This window comes from Daucus carota, chromosome 8 (genome assembly GCF_001625215.2).
Source record: "Daucus carota subsp. sativus chromosome 8, DH1 v3.0, whole genome shotgun sequence".
Lineage (NCBI taxonomy): Eukaryota > Viridiplantae > Streptophyta > Magnoliopsida > Apiales > Apiaceae > Daucus > Daucus carota.
In genome coordinates, this window is record NC_030388.2 from 8,223,315 (window position 1) to 8,243,456 (window position 20,142).

A 20,142-nucleotide genomic window follows, 5' to 3' on the forward strand; every position below is an offset into this window, starting at 1 on the left:
GTTTCCACTATGTGCCTTGGTGAAATTGTGACTCTACTGGATACTTAAGACTTAAATCTAAGTTGTGCACTTGGAATGACACTAAGGCCTTGCTCAGGCCTCCTTGGGCCTCTAAACAAAGTTGGCACAGAGCACCCTGCCCTGCTGTGGGGACTGCCATGAACTTAACAACTTGAGACTCACTAAACTCACTCACTACACCAATACAATGACTCAAATAGCTTCCTAATACTTCCCTAAGCTCATCTAAATCAAGGCCCCATGAGGGCCTCATCATTGACAAGGTGTTAACCACTTAAGGACACAAATAAATCCCAAAGTGCCCTGTACTGCCCTATACTCAAAGATGTGTGTGTGCATCTATGTAAATGATGGTTTCTATGACTTTTATGGCTACTGGAGACTTGTATACATCAAGTCCCAACTCCAGGAGACTTGGGCCTATGAGGGCCTAAGCATGACACATCTAATTCTCATGGTTTCTAAGGTGCAAAAATCTGCCATGGTGTGTGTGTGTGTCTCCTTCCACCTTAACACCCTCCAAACACCACAAACCAACAAACCAAGCCTCAAATCTTAATCTATACTATACATACACCTACTGACTAGTCACACAAAGCAAGATATTACCAAATTTAACCATCTAAGAGCACAAAACCGAGGCATACATAGAGGTAAAACAGAGCAGAATTTCAGGGGCATATATATATGCATATATTCGACTATAACACATGGTAATTCTCACAAATAACTATTATTCATCATTTTAAACTATCATATATGTTAAGAACTAACCATATCTCACAAGAATCATGGCATGCATTATTCAAAAATCACATACAAAGTTCAATTTCATGATATTGCATACGGTTTTCACTTAAAGCAACATGCATCACTAGAGTTTCTTATACATAGCTTTATGTCATCATATAACATCAAAATACTAACATGCAAGGGCTGAAATCACACCAAATTCTTACCAAAGCATCACACCCTTCGAATATACAAGAAATTAAACTCAAAAACCATCAAAACTTCAAAAAAACCAAACCATTCCCTCGGCTCTCTTTGAGTTCATTGCTGAGGGTGATGAACAAGTGCTTTTTGGCTAAAATGAGATGTAAAACCTCACCAAAAACACATCAAGATCATCATATAGGAACCTCCAAAATGGTGACTCTAAATCCACAAGGATCAAAGCCCCATTTCGGCTCCAAATATCACATGCAACAAGAATCTAACCTCGAAATGGAAGGTTCAAGCTTGAATGGTGTAGAGCTTGTCTTGACAAAGCTTGAAATGTTGAAACAATGGAAGAAAATGGTGGAGAGGGGCTGGTTTTTGGGTTCAGCCGAGAGGGAGAGAAGAGAGTAGAGAGAAATGAGAGAAATGAGAGAGAGTGGAGTGAGATGAGGGTTTTGGTGGGTGAAAGAGGGTGTGACAAGTGGAGCTATATGCTTGCTTTGACCCCTCTTTTGACTAGTAAAGTGGTAGTGGGTGTAGAAATGACTAGATTATCCTTCTTCCAAGTGTTAGTGTAAAATGCATGCAAGGGTAATGTAGTCTTTTGATAATTAATAAAAGTGTGATTAAAAGAGTATTAAAAGAAAGAGTTTTAATAAATAAAGTACAAATCTATAAATCATGAAATTAATATCACAAATAATATGAGATTTTAGAAGTTTAATAAAATAGTTTTCACAAATTTTGGACAAGAAATGAATTTTAAAAGAAATATTACAAGTAGAGCTCTAATAGTCACATTTCACATAAATATAAAACATGAATATAATACACGTAAAATCTCGAGAAGAATATATATACCAAACGCTATTTTACAAGTTAAAGTTTATCGGCTACTCGCAATTTATCAAATATCACTAAATCGCATATATCTCTATTATTATTTAATCGGGTAGCGACAACGATCACATTTATTAATGTAAAGTCAAAACCGTCGCAACTAGTAATATTATTTAATCGCGTGGCGAGAATTATTCGCCAAAAGTCATATAAGTACATTATAACGACATACGAAAGTCATGTAACGATAAACGAGTCAAATTCACATAGTTTGGCAATTAAAACACGAAATTTAATATATCACCAAAATGAAATACTGTAATATATATAAGTCAAATATTACAGGCGTTACATCCTTCCCCCCTTAAAAGGATTCTGACCCGAGAATCTAAGTAAACAAATGAGGATACTTGTCTAACATATCACTTTCTAATTCCCACGTTGATTCTTCAACTTTGGGATTCCTCCACAAAACTCTAACTAAAGAAACTGTCTTATTCCTTAACACCTTATCCTTTCTATCTAGAATGCTAACCGGTTGCTCGATATAAGACAAATCGGGCTCTATCTCAACTGGTTCATTCTCTATAATGCACTTGGTGTCGGGGTTGAACTTCTTAAGCAATGAGACATGGAAAACATTGTGAACGTGTTGCATTTGAGGCGGTAAGGCTAGTTCGTATGCCACTTTCCCTATTTTGCTTAGAATTTCAAAAGGACCAATGAATCTTGGGCTCAATTTCCCTTTCTTTCCGAATCTGGCTATTCCTTTCCAAGGTGACACTTTCAACAGAACAGCTTCTCCTACTTCATATTCAACATCCTTTCTGTGCGGGTCAGCATACTTTCGTTGTCTATCTTGAGCTGCAATCAATCTGCTTCGAATCACATCTACTGCTTCTTTCGTTTGCTGGATCAATTCTGGACCAATTACTTTCCTTTCTCCAACTTCATCCCAATATATCGGAGATCTACACTTCCTTCCATAAAGAGCTTCGTACGGGGGCATTCCAATGCTGGCATGATAACTGTTATTATACGAAAACTCAACTAAAGGCAAATGCTCGTCCCAATTTCCTTTGAAGTCCAAAGCACAAGACCTCAACATGTCCTTGATAGTTTGAATTGTACGCTCGCTTTGTCCGTCCGTTTGTGGATGATAGGCAGTACTCATCTTGAGTCGGGTTCCCAAATGTTCTTGAAATTGCTTCCAAAATCTAGAATTAAAACGAGGGTCTCGATCTGACACAATAGATACTGGAACTCCATGACGAGTAACAATCTCTTTCAAATACATGTGAATCAACTTGTCCATTGAAAATTTCTGGTTAATTGGCAGAAAATGAGCCGACTTGGTCAACCGATCAATTATTACCCAAATAGTATCATAATTAGATTTCGTCCTTGGCAATCCAACTATAAAGTCCATTGCAATGTGCTCCCACTTCCATTCTGGTATCTCCAACGGCTGTATCAATCCACTTGGCTTCTGATGTTCAGCTTTTACCCTTTGACAAGTGTAGCATTTACTGATCCATTGAGCAATTTCCTTCTTCATGTCTGGCCACCAAAAGTTTTGCTTCAAATCTTGGTACATTTTTGTGCTTCCGGGGTGAATAGAAAACTCTGAATTGTGAGCATCCTTCAAGATTTCATTCTTCAATTCCTCCACATTTGGTATCCAAATTCTTGATGAAAACCTCAAGATTCCTTGGTTGTCTTTCTGTGTGCAGATTTCTTCTCCGGTCAACTCATTCATCTTCTCATTCATCACTTCTTCTTGACACTTCTTAATCTTCTCCATCAATTCAGGCTGAAAAGTCATGGTATGAATCATTTCTGTAGGTGCACTAGGAGCTCGAATTTCAATTCCCATCTTCTTAAATTCCTGTGATAGTTCTTGAGCCATGGTCAACATATTCAACCTTTCTTTGCGACTTAACGCATCTGCTACCACGTTCGCCTTTCCGGGATGATAGTTAATCGTGCAGTCGTAATCCTTAATCAATTCCAACCATCTTCGCTGCCTCATGTTCAACTCTTTTTGCGTGAAAATGTACTTCAAGCTTTTGTGATCCGTGAATATTTCACACTTCTCGCCATAAAGATAGTGTCTCCAAAGCTTTAAAGCAAACACAATCGCTGCCAATTCCAAGTCATGAGTCGGATATCTTTGTTCGTGTGGCTTGAGTTGTCTTGACGCGTAGGCTATCACTTTCCCGTGTTGCATTAAGACACAACCTAATCCTTTGTACGACGCATCACTGTAGATAACAAAATCTCCTTGATCATCTGGCAAAGCTAGAACTGGAGCAGTGACTAACTTCTGTTTCAATTCTTGAAAGCTCTTTTCACATTTGTCGGTCCATTCAAACTTCTCATTCTTCCGAGTCAATCTTGTCAACGGTACTGCAATCTTCGAGAAATCCTTCACAAACCTTCGATAATATCCGGCCAATCCCATGAAACTTCTCACTTCAGTTGGGGTCTTCGGCCTCTCCCAATTCATCACAGCTTCTATCTTTGCTGGATCCACTCGAATACCTTCACTTCCAACTATATGCCCTAAAAACTGCACTTCCCGTAGCCAAAATTCACATTTTGAGAACTTTGCATACAACTTCTCCTTTCTTAATGTTTCCAAAGCTATCCTCAGATGTTCAGCATGTTCTTCTTCAGATTTCAAGTATATGAGAATATCGTCGATGAATACAATGACGAACTTGTCTAAATACTTCTTGAATACACGGTTCATCAAATCCATGAAGGCGGCTGGTGCGTTTGTCAATCCAAATGCCATAACTAGAAACTCGTAATGCCCATACCGAGTTCTAAAAGCTGTCTTTGGAATGTCTTCCGGCTTAATCTTCAATTAGTGATATCCCGAACGCAAGTCAATCTTCGAAAAGTAAGTTGCTCCTTTGAGTTGATCAAATAAGTCGTCGATTCGAGGCAAAGGATACCTATTCTTGATTGTCAACTTGTTCAATTCTCTATAGTCGATGCATAATCTCATGCTTCCGTCCTTTTTCTTCACAAAAAGAACTGGAGCTCCCCACGGGGATACACTCGGCCTTATAACTCCTTTGTCTAACAACTCTTGCAATTGCTTGGCCAACTCCTTCATTTCTGCCGGCGCCATTCGATACGGTTGCTTTGAAACTGGTTCCGTGCCGGGTGCTAAGTCGATAGAAAACTCAATTTGACGGTCGGGAGGCAATCCAGGAAGATCGTCAGGAAATACATCCAGAAATTCATTAACTATCGGAATACTTTCTATGTTCGGCGTCTCTTTAGATCTATCAATCACATGAGCCAAATAACCTTCACAACCTTGCCTTAACAACTTCTTAGCTTCAATTATTGTCAAGAATGTCTTAGCTTGTTTCTGCCCTTTAAACTCTACTTTCTTGCCTTGAGGAGACTTAAGGATTATCTTCTTCTTCTTACAGTCTATTTGAGCACCATTTTCTGCTAACCAATCCATACCTAATATAACATCAAACTCTCCTAATCGAAAAGGTATAAGGGAAGCAGGAAAACTAAAGCCAGAAATCTCTATAGTACATCGGGGGCAAATACTTCTAACAGATACTTGTTCTTGATTAGCAACAATGATAGAAAGAGGTTCATCTAACGGTTCAGTTTCACAATTCAACTTGCCAACAAAAGATTCAGATATGAAAGATCTAGTAGCTCCAGAATCAAATAGCACTTTAGCATGGATGTTGTTGACAGAAAGCGTACCTGCCACAACCTCAGAACTCTGAACAGCATCTTTAATATTCATGTTGAATGTCCTTGCTTGAGCCGGATAAGAGGGATGGAAAACATGAGTTGCAGACTCAAAAACTTGAGTAGAAGGTAGTTGCAGAATCGGAGTAGAAGATGTCATTCCTTGATTGTAAGGGGTAGCTGCCAATTGCATCAACTTGTTAGTTCCAGGAGCTTTACAATCTCTTGACATGTGACCGGTCTTTCCACACTTGAAACAGGTAACAGAAGACTTCGGGTTCTGGCACTCGTTCGCATAATGACCCTTCGAGTTGCACTTGAAACAGACAATATCAGCCTTATTACAACTTCCCGTGTGCTTCTTGTTGCAGAACTTGCATTCTGAATTTGCTTGTTGACTCCTTTGACCACTCGGTCCTTGAATCTTCCTCACATTCCTATTATCACCTTTCTTGAATCCTCGGGGACCTCCTTGATTCTGAACTCCAAACTTCTTGAAATTCTTTCCACTTTGGCTCCCCTGAGCCGAACCTTCACCTTTACTCACAAACTTTCTCTTCTTGTTATCCTTCTCCTTCTGGTTCTGATCACTTTCTCCTTCTATCACCATTGCCTTCTGGACCACTTCAGCATATGTGGCCAATTCAAAAGCAGCCACTCTGCTTCGTAGCCAAGGCTTCAATCCTTGTTGAAATCTCTTCGCTCTTTTCTCGTCCGTGTCCACATAATCTCCCACGAACCTTGCTAATTCTGTAAATTTCTTTTCATATTCCCCAACAGTCATTCCCTCTTGCTTCAATTCAAAGAACTTTAACTCCATCTGAGTTTGCATATACCTTGGAAAATACTTGTCTAAGAAAATCCTCTTGAATCTATCCCAAGCAATAACCTCACCTTCTTCTAAAGCACGGGCTGACTCCCACCAGTAGTTTGCTTCATCTTTCAGAAAATAGGAGGCATATTCAACTTTCTTGTCATCGGTTACAACAGCCAAAGTGAAAGCCTTCTCCATCTCCTTTAGCCAGGATTGAGCTTCAACAGGGTCTTGAGTTCCTCGGAACTCGGGTGGTTTCACAGCTTGAAAAGATTTGAAAGTAGTAGGTGGTGGTGGTGCTTGTTGTTGTTGCTGGAGTTGTTGTTGAAGTAATTGTTGTTGTTGAGCAAGGGTGACAGATTGTTGGTGAAGAAGTTGCATAAGCTGAGCCAAGGTTGGTGGTGGTTCTTTGGTATTTTCATTGGTGGTGTTGCGGGCTCTTCGAGGAGGCATGATTCTGAATGTAGACAAGAAAAGCTTATTCACAGTTCAATATATGCATACAAGTTATATCAAAGGGAAGGTATTGGGTACAAAGGTATTATTCAAGAGTTATTCACATGGTAACGGTTTATGGTAATTATTATGGCATCATGGTATGTGTGTGTATTATTAGAGTCTAAGGTATCATATTGCAAAGGTACAATTGTTCGGTCAAAGTCATATCATGGTATATTGGAAAGTTTAAACATGATCAAGTTCTAAAGATTTAACATGGCAATTTCTGTCTAAGCATGGTACACGTGTAATGACAAAATGAGATAAATAGTCAAGTGCGAGATTAAACATTAGTTCAAATGATAAGTACGGAACAGTACGAACGGAAATAAAGTGCAAATAAAAGTCTTCCCGAAACAATCCGGGGGTACAAGTACGAAATGGAAAGTCAAAGTACGGATAACATGATAACGGAAATAAAATAGACTAAGGAATAGTCTAGGGGGATGGTGATGATGCTGGTGAAGCTGATGGACTGGCAACTGGCTCACGGAGACTGCTAATCACACAGCGGAGCTCGTCAGTAATGGCGGTCAAAGTGATACGGCTCTCACGCTCGCGGTAGGGTGGAATAGCTGCCAAACGGTCCTCGGCCATACGGATGATCTCCTCGACCCTAGCAATCAAACGGGGACGGTTGCCTTCATCATCAAAGTCCTCACGGTACAGCTGGTCAATCCGGTGCTAGAGAATCGTGTTCTGGCCCTCGAGTCGGTGGGTAAGCCTCACCATCTGCTCGTAAAGCGGGAACGGAACAGTAGCCGGGAATCCGGGACTAGAAGATGACGATGCCTGCCAACAGTTATATATATATATACGCGGTTATAGTCAAAAGGGTGAGAAAACTTAAAAGATTCTAACGCCCCAAGTCCCACATGATCTAAGTTCATCTTAACCTCTAAATCCTATCTTATATTCATTTATCCTATGTTGTTCAGTGACTCAAACCTGTCGCTCTGATACCAACTGTGACGGACCCAACATAATTAACCGACTAAAGTATGCATAAACGATAAATAAACTAGAATTATAGAGTTATGAAGTGTTAGAACTAAAATCTAAATCCACAATCCCCGGATCACCAGGAATGAGTATGAACAACAACTAAAGTTATTACAACCCAAATAGAATCCAAATTAAATCTAAGTCATTACTACAAGTTTTAAACCCCAAAAGATTAGAAGAAATTAACTAGGGAACTACGAGTTCCCAACCTGCTCCATCATACGGCGGTAAGCAATTCCGTTGCCTGAGGTGGATTTACGTGCGGTCTGCTTGAAACGGGCCATTCTCGGGTTTCACTGAAGGGTTATAACAAAAACAATATATATGAGCATAAAGCTCAGCAAGTGAAAGCAGTAATAAAACAGTTCACAATATGCAATATAATCAAGTGCAAAAGCAATAATAGATATCACAAGGTATAAACACAAGTAAAGGTGAAATGTGGGGTATCAATTTATTGGAATTGGAAACACACAGCGCTACGAGCATTGAGGGGTGATCAGCCCACACCAAGCTCCGAACCACATAAAGTGATTCAACCAGGGAGGATCCTCGGCACACATTGGCCATAAACAGACATCAGGCTCCCCGCTACTGATGCTGCAATAATTGACTGGCGCCTCAGTCTTAAGTAAAATATTAACCAATTCCTTTTAAGGTCATTTCAAATCAAATCATTTTCAAGAAAAGGGTCTTGATCAAAGACAAGTTATAAGCAAGGGTGTTTTCAAAATATAAGTGATCTTTCAAAAGTAAAGGATGTTATTAAGATCGGGGTTCCAAATGAGATAATTCAGGTTAATGTGGGGTATCAAGTTCTCATTATTCATCAAGGACTATTGGAGTATAATCATGTGGTTGTAAGGTGATATTACATGAAAAAGGTAATTCAAGTGTTAAGGGTATTATTGGAATCCAAAGTCATGATCACAAGGGGTAATAAGGTAATTCAGTCCTAAGTAAACAGTAATTCAACGTTCACAGGGTATACAATTATAAAGCAAGTATAAAGGAAGAGTTTCACTTGCCTGGATAAAGCTTACTAAACTCCTGTATAGATGCTTCTAGGGGTTCCTTGCCTGGCCTCCTACTTGCACCTATAATTAATAGTATCCTCGTCACTAACTACCCTTTCGTGTATAGATGTATATATATATATATAAATAAATATATACATATATAATAAATATACACTTAAACTTAATTAAAACAAGTAACATAATCATCAAGTAATGCACATAACAAGTAAAGCATGGCACTTAGTTACTTAACCTATATTACTTAATAATCTCTAATTATTCCTAAGTCAATTAAGCATTTAATCAAGTAGCACATAAGGTCTAAGACCAATACCTCCTAACCATACTCTACTGACCTCAAATAACAAATTAATAGTAAGGCACACTTGTGCCCCACTACCCAAGACTTACAAGTGAAGTGCAACCTAAGTGACTCACTAGTATGCTTACCTTGGCGACACTTGTGTGCCTTGGTAAAAGAATGCATCTACACTAAGTGAATTGACTTAAACTAACTTGCACTCTCTAATATGACTTAAAACTAACTCATGGACTCAATATGAGGTCAAGGCCTCACTGATGACACACTCGAATGCAATGCATCCTAAGTTGGTACTAGAATGTGACTCCATGTGTGACACTTGTGTTCTTTAGTGGAAATGAGGCATCTCCACCTAGGGTATTGACTCCAAACCAATTTCTAAAGGGTGACACAATCTTAAACTAATATTATGAAGTGGTGTGACTCAAAGGCCTTGCCTATATGGGTCCTTAAAAACTAGTGTACCAAAGTGACCATTCTGCCTTGGCAGTTTGGCACCTCTTGGGGGTTTTGGCAAAAACAAGTGTTTCCACTATGTGCCTTGGTGAAATTGTGACTCTACTGGATACTTAAGACTTAAATCTAAGTTGTGCACTTGGAATGACACTAAGGCCTTGCTCAGGCCTCCTTGGGCCTCTAAACAAAGTTGGCACAGAGCACCCTGCCCTGCTGTGGGGACTGCCATGAACTTAACAACTTGAGACTCACTAAACTCACTCACTACACCAATACAATGACTCAAATAGCTTTCTAATACTTCCCTAAGATCATCTAAATCAAGGCCCCATGAGGGCCTCATCATTGACAAGGTGTTAACCACTTAAGGACACAAATAAATCCCAAAGTGCCCTGTACTGCCCTATACTCAAAGATGTGTGTGTGTGCATCTATGTAAATGATGGTTTCTATGACTTTTATGGCTACTGGAGACTTGTATACATCAAGTCCCAACTCCAGGAGACTTGGGCCTATAAGGGCCTAAGCATGACACATCTAATTCTCATGGTTTCTAAGGTGCAAAAATCTGCCATGGTGTGTGTGTGTGTCTCCTTCCACCTTAACACCCTCCAAACACCACAAACCAACAAACCAAGCCTCAAATCTTAATCTATACTATACATACACCTACTGACTAGTCACACAAAGCAAGATATTACCAAATTTAACCATCTAAGAGCACAAAACCGAGGCATACATAGAGGTAAAACAGAGCAGAATTTCAGGGGCATATATATATGCATATATTCGACTATAACACATGGTAATTCTCACAAATAACTATTATTCATCATTTTAAACTATCATATATGTTAAGAACTAACCATATCTCACAAGAATCATGGCATGCATTATTCAAAAATCACATACAAAGTTCAATTTCATGATATTGCATACGGTTTTCACTTAAAGCAACATGCATCACTAGAGTTTCTTATACATAGCTTTATCTCATCATATAACATCAAAATACTAACATGCAAGGGCTGAAATCACACCAAATTCTTACCAAAGCATCACACCCTTCGAATATACAAGAAATTAAACTCAAAAACCATCAAAACTTCAAAAAAACCAAACCATTCCCTCGGCTCTCTTTGAGTTCATTGCCGAGGGTGATGAACAAGTGCTTTTTGGCTAAAATGAGATGTAAAACCTCACCAAAAACACATCAAGATCATCATATAGGAACCTCCAAAATGGTGACTCTAAATCCACAAGGATCAAAGCCCCATTTCGGCTCCAAATATCACATGCAACAAGAATCTAACCTCGAAATGGAAGGTTCAAGCTTGAATGGTGTAGAGCTTGTCTTGACAAAGCTTGAAATGTTGAAACAATGGAAGAAAATGGTGGAGAGGGGCTGGTTTTTGGGTTCAGCCGAGAGGGAGAGAAGAGAGTAGAGAGAAATGAGAGAAATGAGAGAGAGTGGAGTGAGATGAGGGTTTTGGTGGGTGAAAGAGGGTGTGACAAGTGGAGCTATATGCTTGCTTTGACCCCTCTTTTGACTAGTAAAGTGGTAGTGGGTGTAGAAATGACTAGATTATCCTTCTTCCAAGTGTTAGTGTAAAATGCATGCAAGGGTAATGTAGTCTTTTGATAATTAATAAAAGTGTGATTAAAAGAGTATTAAAAGAAAGAGTTTTAATAAATAAAGTACAAATCTATAAATCATGAAATTAATATCACAAATAATATGAGATTTTAGAAGTTTAATAAAATAGTTTTCACAAATTTTGGACAAGAAATGAATTTTAAAAGAAATATTACAAGTAGAGCTCTAATAGTCACATTTCACATAAATATAAAACATGAATATAATACACGTAAAATCTCGAGAAGAATATATATACCAAACGCTATTTTACAAGTTAAAGTTTATCGGCTACTCGCAATTTATCAAATATCACTAAATCGCATATATCTCTATTATTATTTAATCGGGTAGCGACAACGATCACATTTATTAATGTAAAGTCAAAACCGTCGCAACTAGTAATATTATTTAATCGCGTAGCGAGAATTATTCGCCAAAAGTCATATAAGTACATTATAACGACATACGAAAGTCATGTAACGATAAACGAGTCAAATTCACATAGTTTGGCAATTAAAACACGAAATTTAATATATCACCAAAATGAAATACTGTAATATATATAAGTCAAATATTACAGGCGTTACATTCGTCCTCCAGCTGATCTAACTCTTCCATCGAGTAAAATTCATCATCTCCCGTACTTACTGAAGTATGTCCCATTTCCGGCACAACATACTCCTGGGAGCTTCTTGAAGGTACAACAACCTTCCTTTCTTTCACAAGAGGTGATTGTATTATGAGGGCAGTAGAATTGCTGGCAGACGTAGACGTGTTCAGTGTCTTTCCCCATCCGTATCTCTGTTTAGTTTGAGCCTGTTCCAATTCATAGGTTTTCAGAACCCCATACAGCTGTTCCAATGAGATCTCTGTCAAATCTCTGCTTTCTCTAATGGCGGTTATCCTATGCTCCAGATGCTCAGGGAGTGTCAGCAAAAACTTCAGGTTCATCTCTTTGTTGTCGTAGTATTTCCCGTTCAGATTCAGATTGTTTATCAAATTGTTGAATCTGATGAATACTTCCCTTCTCCGGGATTAGAACCAAATTGCTCATATTGAGCCACAAGAATTTCCTTCTTGTTTTCCCGTACTTCCTCAGATCCTTCATTGATAATTTGCAGAGTGTCCCATATCTGCTTAGCACTTGTACAATTGACAACATTATTGTACATTACTGGATCCAATGATTCGATCAGAATGAGCTGTAGAGTTACATCCAGATTTATCAGCTCATTATCCTCATCCGAGAACTCAATAGGTGTTTTCAGATAGGTTCTGTGAGGAATAGTAACTCCATCTTCAGTATGTTCCAGGATAATATTCATTGGGGACGAAAGACCCTTCGTCAAAATATTTATGTATTTTTTATTCGCCGCCCGGAGGAACAAAAGCATGTGTCTCGTCCAAAGACCAAAATTAGCCTTGTCAAAAGGTGGAATTTTAATGCTGCTAATTTTTGCGGTAGACATGGTTGAAGATTAGGTGTTTGAGTGTTTGGGAAAAGATTTGGATTTTGAAAGAAAAATATTTTTCAATCAAAAATAATTTTTGGAATAAAATTATTTCGAATTAAAAAATATTTAGAAAAAGATTTGAAAGAAAAATAATTTTTGATCAGAAATAATTTTTGGAATAAAATTATTTCGAATTAAAAATTATTTGGAAAAAGATTTGAAATAAAAATAATTTTCGATCAGAAATAATTTTTGAAATAAAATTATTTCGAATAAAAAATTATTTGGGAAAAGATTGGATTTTTGAAGGAAAAATAATTTTCGGTCAGAAATAATTTTTGGAATAAAATTATTTCGAATAAAAAATTATTTGGAATTTTTAGAAATTTTCAGAGTGAGTGTAGGATCTGATAAGGTAGATTATATCAACCTCGCTCTGATACCAATTGTTAGGTCCCGATACGATTGTAAAAGGGGGGTTGAATACAATCGTCACAAAAATTCGCGCGGAATAAATCTGATTTGGATAAAACAGGATAATCAGATTTTAATTAATTAAATAAACAAGGTTCAAGTAAAAAGTTATTTAAACTTGAAAGTCGTTATTAAATTAATATGGTTCAGTTTTAATGTCCACTAATGTTTGTAGAATAAATTCGACAGGATGTATTCTAGATTAGTGGTTAAAACAACCGAGTGATCAAAGCACAGAAAACTGTGGATATAACAAGCAAGTTACGAACAACTTGAAAGCTTAACAATGCTTTGAAATCAAAGAGAATGAACACTTGAAATGAAGAATACTAAGCCTTATATATAGGCAAAGCATTGTACTTGTAAGACAATGCAAAGACAAGACAAATACAAGTAGAAAAGACAATCTAGCAAGGGCAAGACAATTGTATGGCAAGGGAAGACAATTCCAGATTGCCTTCCAAGCACAAAACAAGGCAGAAAGACAATTCTAGATTGCCTAACAAGCTTAAAACCTTCCAGAAAGACAATTCTAAAGGGGCAAGACAATTGTGACACAAGGGAAGACAATTCATACCTTCGGTAGGACAATTGAATTGTCTTGACAAGATGCAACCTTCGGCCAGACAATCTGATTGTCTTGTAGGAGGGAAGGTAGGACAATTCTGATTGTCTTGCAGGAGGGAAGGTAGGACAATTCTGATTGTCTTGCACGAGGGAAGGTAGGACAATTCTGATTGTCTTGCAAGAGGGAAGGTAGGACAATTCTGATTGTCTTGCGAGAGGGAAGGTAGGACAATCTGATTGTCTACCAAGCCATAGCACATGGCAGAAAGACAAAGTGTGTTTGTCTTGGCCACACATGAAGCAAACGCCAAGACAATCTAGATTGTCTTGCTGCCACCAACCCATTTCGCCAAGACAATTCAATTGAATTGTCTTGCACTTCTCCTCCTTCCTTGAAGCAAGCTCGGTAAGACAATCTTGGATTGTATTGCTGGGCTTGTTTTGGATGATTTAAAAGTAATTTTGTAGTTTATATTTAATAGAAAATTATTCACTTAATTAAGTTAATCATATAAATTCATAAATTAAATTAATTCGAGAGTGAATTAATTTAATAAATAAATTACACAATTAATATAATTATTTGAGAAGTGAAATAATAGTCTATAAAATATTTAATCACCCAATCTTCAGTAGAACTGCTTCTTGTCTTCTATCAATATATTAATTAATTTATTTATTTTCTACTTGATTAATTTAATTGAATAATTCAAGAATTAAATTAATTCAAGGTGAATTAATTTAATAAATAAATTAAGCAACTAAATTAATATGAGGGTAGAGAATAAATAAATAATTAATTCTTTTCTTCAGATCTTTTTGTCTTCTTGTCTTGAAATCTTCGTCTTTGATTATCTTTCGCTTGAACGATCACCTTCCTTTGATGTTAAATATTCAATATAAACAGCTGACACACAAATGTACTGTCTGGTTCATCTGTGCCTAACCAAATTGAATATTCTCCATCAATTAAACATTTGAGCTGTGGTCGGGTCTTCGAATCTTTGTCTTCTAGTTCAACTTCATTTCAGTACATATACGGAATCTCTGATGAAATAAATACTTGAATCTTCGTACCTTCTGAACTCCTTGAACTGCTACACAATTTATTTGACACTGAGGCTTGATCATTTGAAATGAACTTCTTCCAGTGGCTTGTAGCTGATATCTTGGAATTCTTCTGACATTATGATTCTTGTATATACTTGACATTCTTGATCTGATTCCAACTAAACTATCTACTATCTACTGACATAACTTATCAGAGACGATTCCAGGTTGAGTTACAAGTTGAGTGGTTATCAGACACTAGTTGAGTTATCACTGGTTGTACAAAATAGGATTAGACATATACCTTTGAATAAGGCCTTTCATAAGTGAATTATCATGTGCAGAAAGTTTTGGAATTTATTGTTGAGTTTCAGACTTGGTTTGAATTTTTTTTTGTCAACCTTGTAGGTGGAATTAGCTTTAGGAAACAAATCATTCTTCAGAGAACATGGTCTCCCTTTTAACATCCATTTCTTATAAGCACGTTTTCCTCGTGCAGGAAGCTTTTCATAAAAATACAAGGAATTGTGAACGCGGTGCCTTGAATAACTCTTGTAGCATTTCGTCAAAATTAGCTGACTCTAATAATGGAGGAAGCTTGTTATGTAATACATGTGCTCGGGTTTGTTTTCTTTCTTTGTTAACATAATCCACAATATCATTATAAATGTGTGTATATATGTTTATCGCTGCATTATATAAAAGTCTTGTTGTTGTTGCTTATTACAGTCAACAAAACCCAACCAATATTGTGGCATATGCAAAAAGACATGGAATCTCTTACATAAGAGGACTTGGGTGAGATGCCAAAAATCTTGTTTTGTTTTATGATCAATATGCAATTTGGTTAAGTTTCTAACATATTCTATTTCTTCGGAATCTGGGAACCTCCAGTTGTTATTGTCCTTGATGCAAGGCGGATTTTAATTTTGAGTTATCAGACAAGGATAATTTTCAAGCAAAAACAAAGTAATCCTTGGCTGTCAGTTATTTCATTTGAGAACTTTTAATATCCTACCATGTAGTCATCTTGATTTAATTGAAATGTTATCTGCTTGAAAATGATACTATAGTTCAACTATATCTTTGAACCCCATGTGTTTCCTAAGTCTTCATGCATGTCCTTTCTCCTTATACCCTTTCATTGTAGGGTTGCAAAAATAAAACCTATTGAAGAAGCAAACCATGGCCTTATGCTCCTTCTGATTCGATGCATCAACTTTATTGAACCCAAAACCAGATACATTTGATTTTATTCCGCCACCTAATTAACAAAGCAAATATGTAGAGTGCAAGCTAGTAAATCATTTCTAGATGGCTACCATTTGCCTTAATGTAGGTATTTCTTCTTGAATCATCACAAGGAGGGGGTTTTAAGCAGCGATTCTCGTGGAATCAATAGTGTAAGTCCCTCGTGGACAAGGCGAATTGAGAAGTTAAGTCCTTTTACTAATTACTAACGTGCCTCGCTGCATATATATGAGGAGACTGAGTTAGCATGTAATAATGCAGGGAGGTCTATACAATGGCAATTATCAGCTAAGCCCTATTCTAATTCAAGGAGTTTGTGATGCGCCAGTTAGACTTATTTCAAGGAAAGGTAACAACTTGTTATTGTACTTGCTAGGTTTTTGGTTGTTGAAGTAATTTTTACGTTTTTGTGGATTAATAAAACTTATATTGATATCACAAATATATGACATGGCAATAGTGTGTGGTTTTGGATTAACCCCCCCTAATATTTCAAAGAAATTGTAAAGAACAATAATATTACTTTTGCTGCAAATTATTGCAGAACAAGATTAATAGCCAGAATATAATTAAGAAAGAAGAAACTAATTACTTCCAGCATGTTGGAAACGTGTATGGCCCTTAAACTAAAACTTTGATAATATTAAGATGCAAACACACAACTTCTATATTAATGTAACACGCGGCTACAATACTTATAATTTTGCTACACACCAGGCTTCAGCCTTACTTTTCTCTCAAGAGCTTCAGCTCATATAATGTCTCCGTCCCGTAAAAGGTGGTGAAGATTTTGAATGCTTTCTCATTTTTTATATGATAATTGTTACATCATTAATAAGCTTGTATTCAGTCTGTGTTGTTATGCAAAAAAAAAAGAGGAATTAAACTAATCTTGCTGAATTCAGAAAAGGTCTCAGGAGGTGATTTTAAAACCTACTGATGTCAAACCTTTCTTGGGTTCATATCACATGTGCTTAGTTTCAACCTGAAGTCTGTTTGGCGTAATGGAAATATGGAACCACTTCTTGGTATTCTGAGAATTTCTTCAAATTACAGGTAATATTTTGGGCATATCTTGCCCCCGCTTGGTTTTTTATATATAGTAGTGGAGATTTATGTAGCGGAGCTGCCATTGATGGAATTGGATGACAATGCAACTTATAATTAAGTTGTAACTGTGCCATCAAATACTATGACCGTACTTGATCTATTTTACCAGCTATATTAAGTTTTATAGATAATACTTAAAAATTATTGATTTAACTTAATCAAACTTGTGTTATTTGTTAATATTTTGTGTCAAGATTTAGTTCATTAGAATAATTAAAATTTTTATTGTGATCATACATTTAGAATTTAATTCAATAAAAAGTATAGATAATCAAATATATTTTCAAATATAAATTATAAAAAATAATATGTGATTAAAAATTTAGTATTAAGAATATTATAATTATAGGCCCGTGCCTTGCACAGGCTTTTACGCTAGTTTAATTTGTATAGATGATATATTTTGTTTTTAACGTACACGCTATATAATGGGAAAACTAATTGTGAAGATACCGGTGACATTAAATACATAGAATGAAATTTTCAAATTTAATTTATATAGATGATATGTTTTGTTTTTAACGTACATGCTATATAATGGGAAAAATAATTGTGAAGATAAGCCCGACACCGAGTGCACAAGTGCCACACCGAGTAAGTATCATTGCCAACCAGGGTTTTCTTTTCTCTCACGTTTTGAGAGTCCACTCCCATAGTAGGGTTTCAGCCGTCAGTTCTCCGTCTTCCAGATCTTCATCTTCTCACCAATTAATACTTTCGCTCTCTTATCCCTTCTATTATTTTACTAGTTTTTCAATAAAACCAGGATCCAATCTTGTTTGAGTACCTTTTATCAAGGTTGTGTGCCCATCTTTTTGGGATGGTAGTGTGTGCCCATCTTTTTGGGATGTCAGTGTGTTATGTTTTCGTATTTTTTTGTGTCTTGATGTGTCGTTCGATAATCAATCTGGAAAGGATTTATACGGTATTTTGGGAGATCGGTAAGACTTGTATCAATTTCGGAACGATGGTGGATACCGCAAGAGCTCACCTTTCACAACAAATAATTGTTCATGTTTTGGGGGTGTTTGGTGCTCCAGGATTAGTTGATTTGACTGATAGTTCTGAATATTGGGTAACATATGATGCTTATGTGAAGGTCAATTGCGATACTACTAGTTTCATAATTGATGTAGGTTGGATTGCTCGAGATATCATTGTAATACTTTTTAGATCAAAGAATATGAATATTCTATTTGTTAAGTGATCTGAAAACAAAACGACTATTTGTTTAGTTCGTTCTTTGTTTCACAATCAGATTGTAGTTGACAGTTAGGAGGTTTGTCCCAGCTGAGTTTGCGTTTTGTATTAATAAAATCCTTTGTTTGTCAAAAAAAAGTATCATTGCCAACCAAAAGTATTAGCAAACAACAATTGAGTAGATAAGAATGCGATAATGAAAACATATTTTACTTACGTTAGCAAAGAAAAAAATATATTAAAATATCATCAACAATAATAACTCATTATGGTAGTTATATAGTTTGAGTGCTTTATTTTAGTGTGAACAAGGCTATATTAAATTCAATTTCTTCACAGTCATCCGTATGATTATTTAATGACTTTTATCAATTCATTTATTGTAGCGTGAAAATTGTGTGGATCACCTAGAGATCTCCGTCCGTCAAAGTCATTAAATTGCCGGGCGGAACATTTGATATGAAGCTAAAAGGCTAACTATACAAGAAAATCCCAATTTGGAGGCTGTGGTATAATCACATCAAAATACTGAGTGATACTTTCTTTGCTCCACCACTATGGGTGATTGTGAAGAGATGAATGGTAACCTTGGATTCCTTCGAGCCCTTATGAGGGAAGGAAGGGTGGTATTAGAATCTAAACATGAAGAAACGGGAGAAGGTGATTCTAGTGATGAAGTAATAGATGTCAATGAACTACAGAATAGGATGTGGAGAGATCAAATGCTCCTGCAATGACTTAAAGCGTAGAATGGCAAGGAGGTGTTTGATAGTGCTAAGCAGCACCAGTCCGAGGAGCAAGCACGAAGAAAGAAAATGTCTCGGATAGAGGAGGGTTTCCTAAATAACATGGTGAAAATGATGGAGGTATGTAATGCTCAGGGTTTTGTGTATGGTATCATCCCTGAGAATGGAAAACCCGTCATCGGAGCCTTTGACAGTCTTTGTGAATGGTGGAAGGATAAAGTTAGGTTTGACAGGAATGGCCCGCTGCCATCACGAAATACCAAGTTGACAATTCAATTCAGGACAAAGGAGATGACAACTCATCAACTCCCCTAATCCACTCTTTGTTAGACCTTCATGATATATAATACTCTTGTCTTACTTTTGTCTACTCTGATTCAACACTGTGATCCACCACAGAGGCGTTTCCCGTTGGAGAAGGGCATTGCCCCACCATGGTGGCCTACAGGGATGAGGAATGGTGGCATCAATTATGCATCCCTAAATACCAAGGAATCCCTCCATATAAGAAGCCTCATGATATGAAGAAAGCTTGGAAGGTTGGGGTCTTAACTGCTATAATCAAGCACATGCCTCCTAACATTTTCAAGATCCATAGGCTTGTGCAGCAATCTAAATGCTTGCAAGATAAGATGACAGCCAAGGAGAGTGTTACTTGGCTGCCAATTATTAATTAAGAGAATTCTTTATCACAAAAGCTTTATCCTCATTTTGAGCCACTTAAAACCTGTGATTGCTTACCATGAGTCGTTTCTCATATGTGAGACTAGTGATTATGATCTCGATGAAGTGGAAGATATCGAGAAGATTGATGTTGAAGAGTGCCAGGCTCATGACGCTAACCTCTTTAACTTAAGAAATGATGTACTGAAAAATAGGCCGATAGTGCCACCACCTGCTCTAGTTAAGGGAGAGCTTGTTGATGGAGTCATCGAATTTTTGCCAGAAAAAAAACAACCATCTAATGCACGAGTTATGGCTATGGACAAGGTCACTTGA

General features: G+C 37.0%; 1 pseudogene; it reads left to right on the forward strand.

The window, feature by feature from the left end:
* The first annotated feature begins 18,954 nt into the window (after positions 1–18,954).
* LOC108198095 (protein ETHYLENE INSENSITIVE 3-like) lies at positions 18,955–20,142 on the forward strand (annotated as a pseudogene).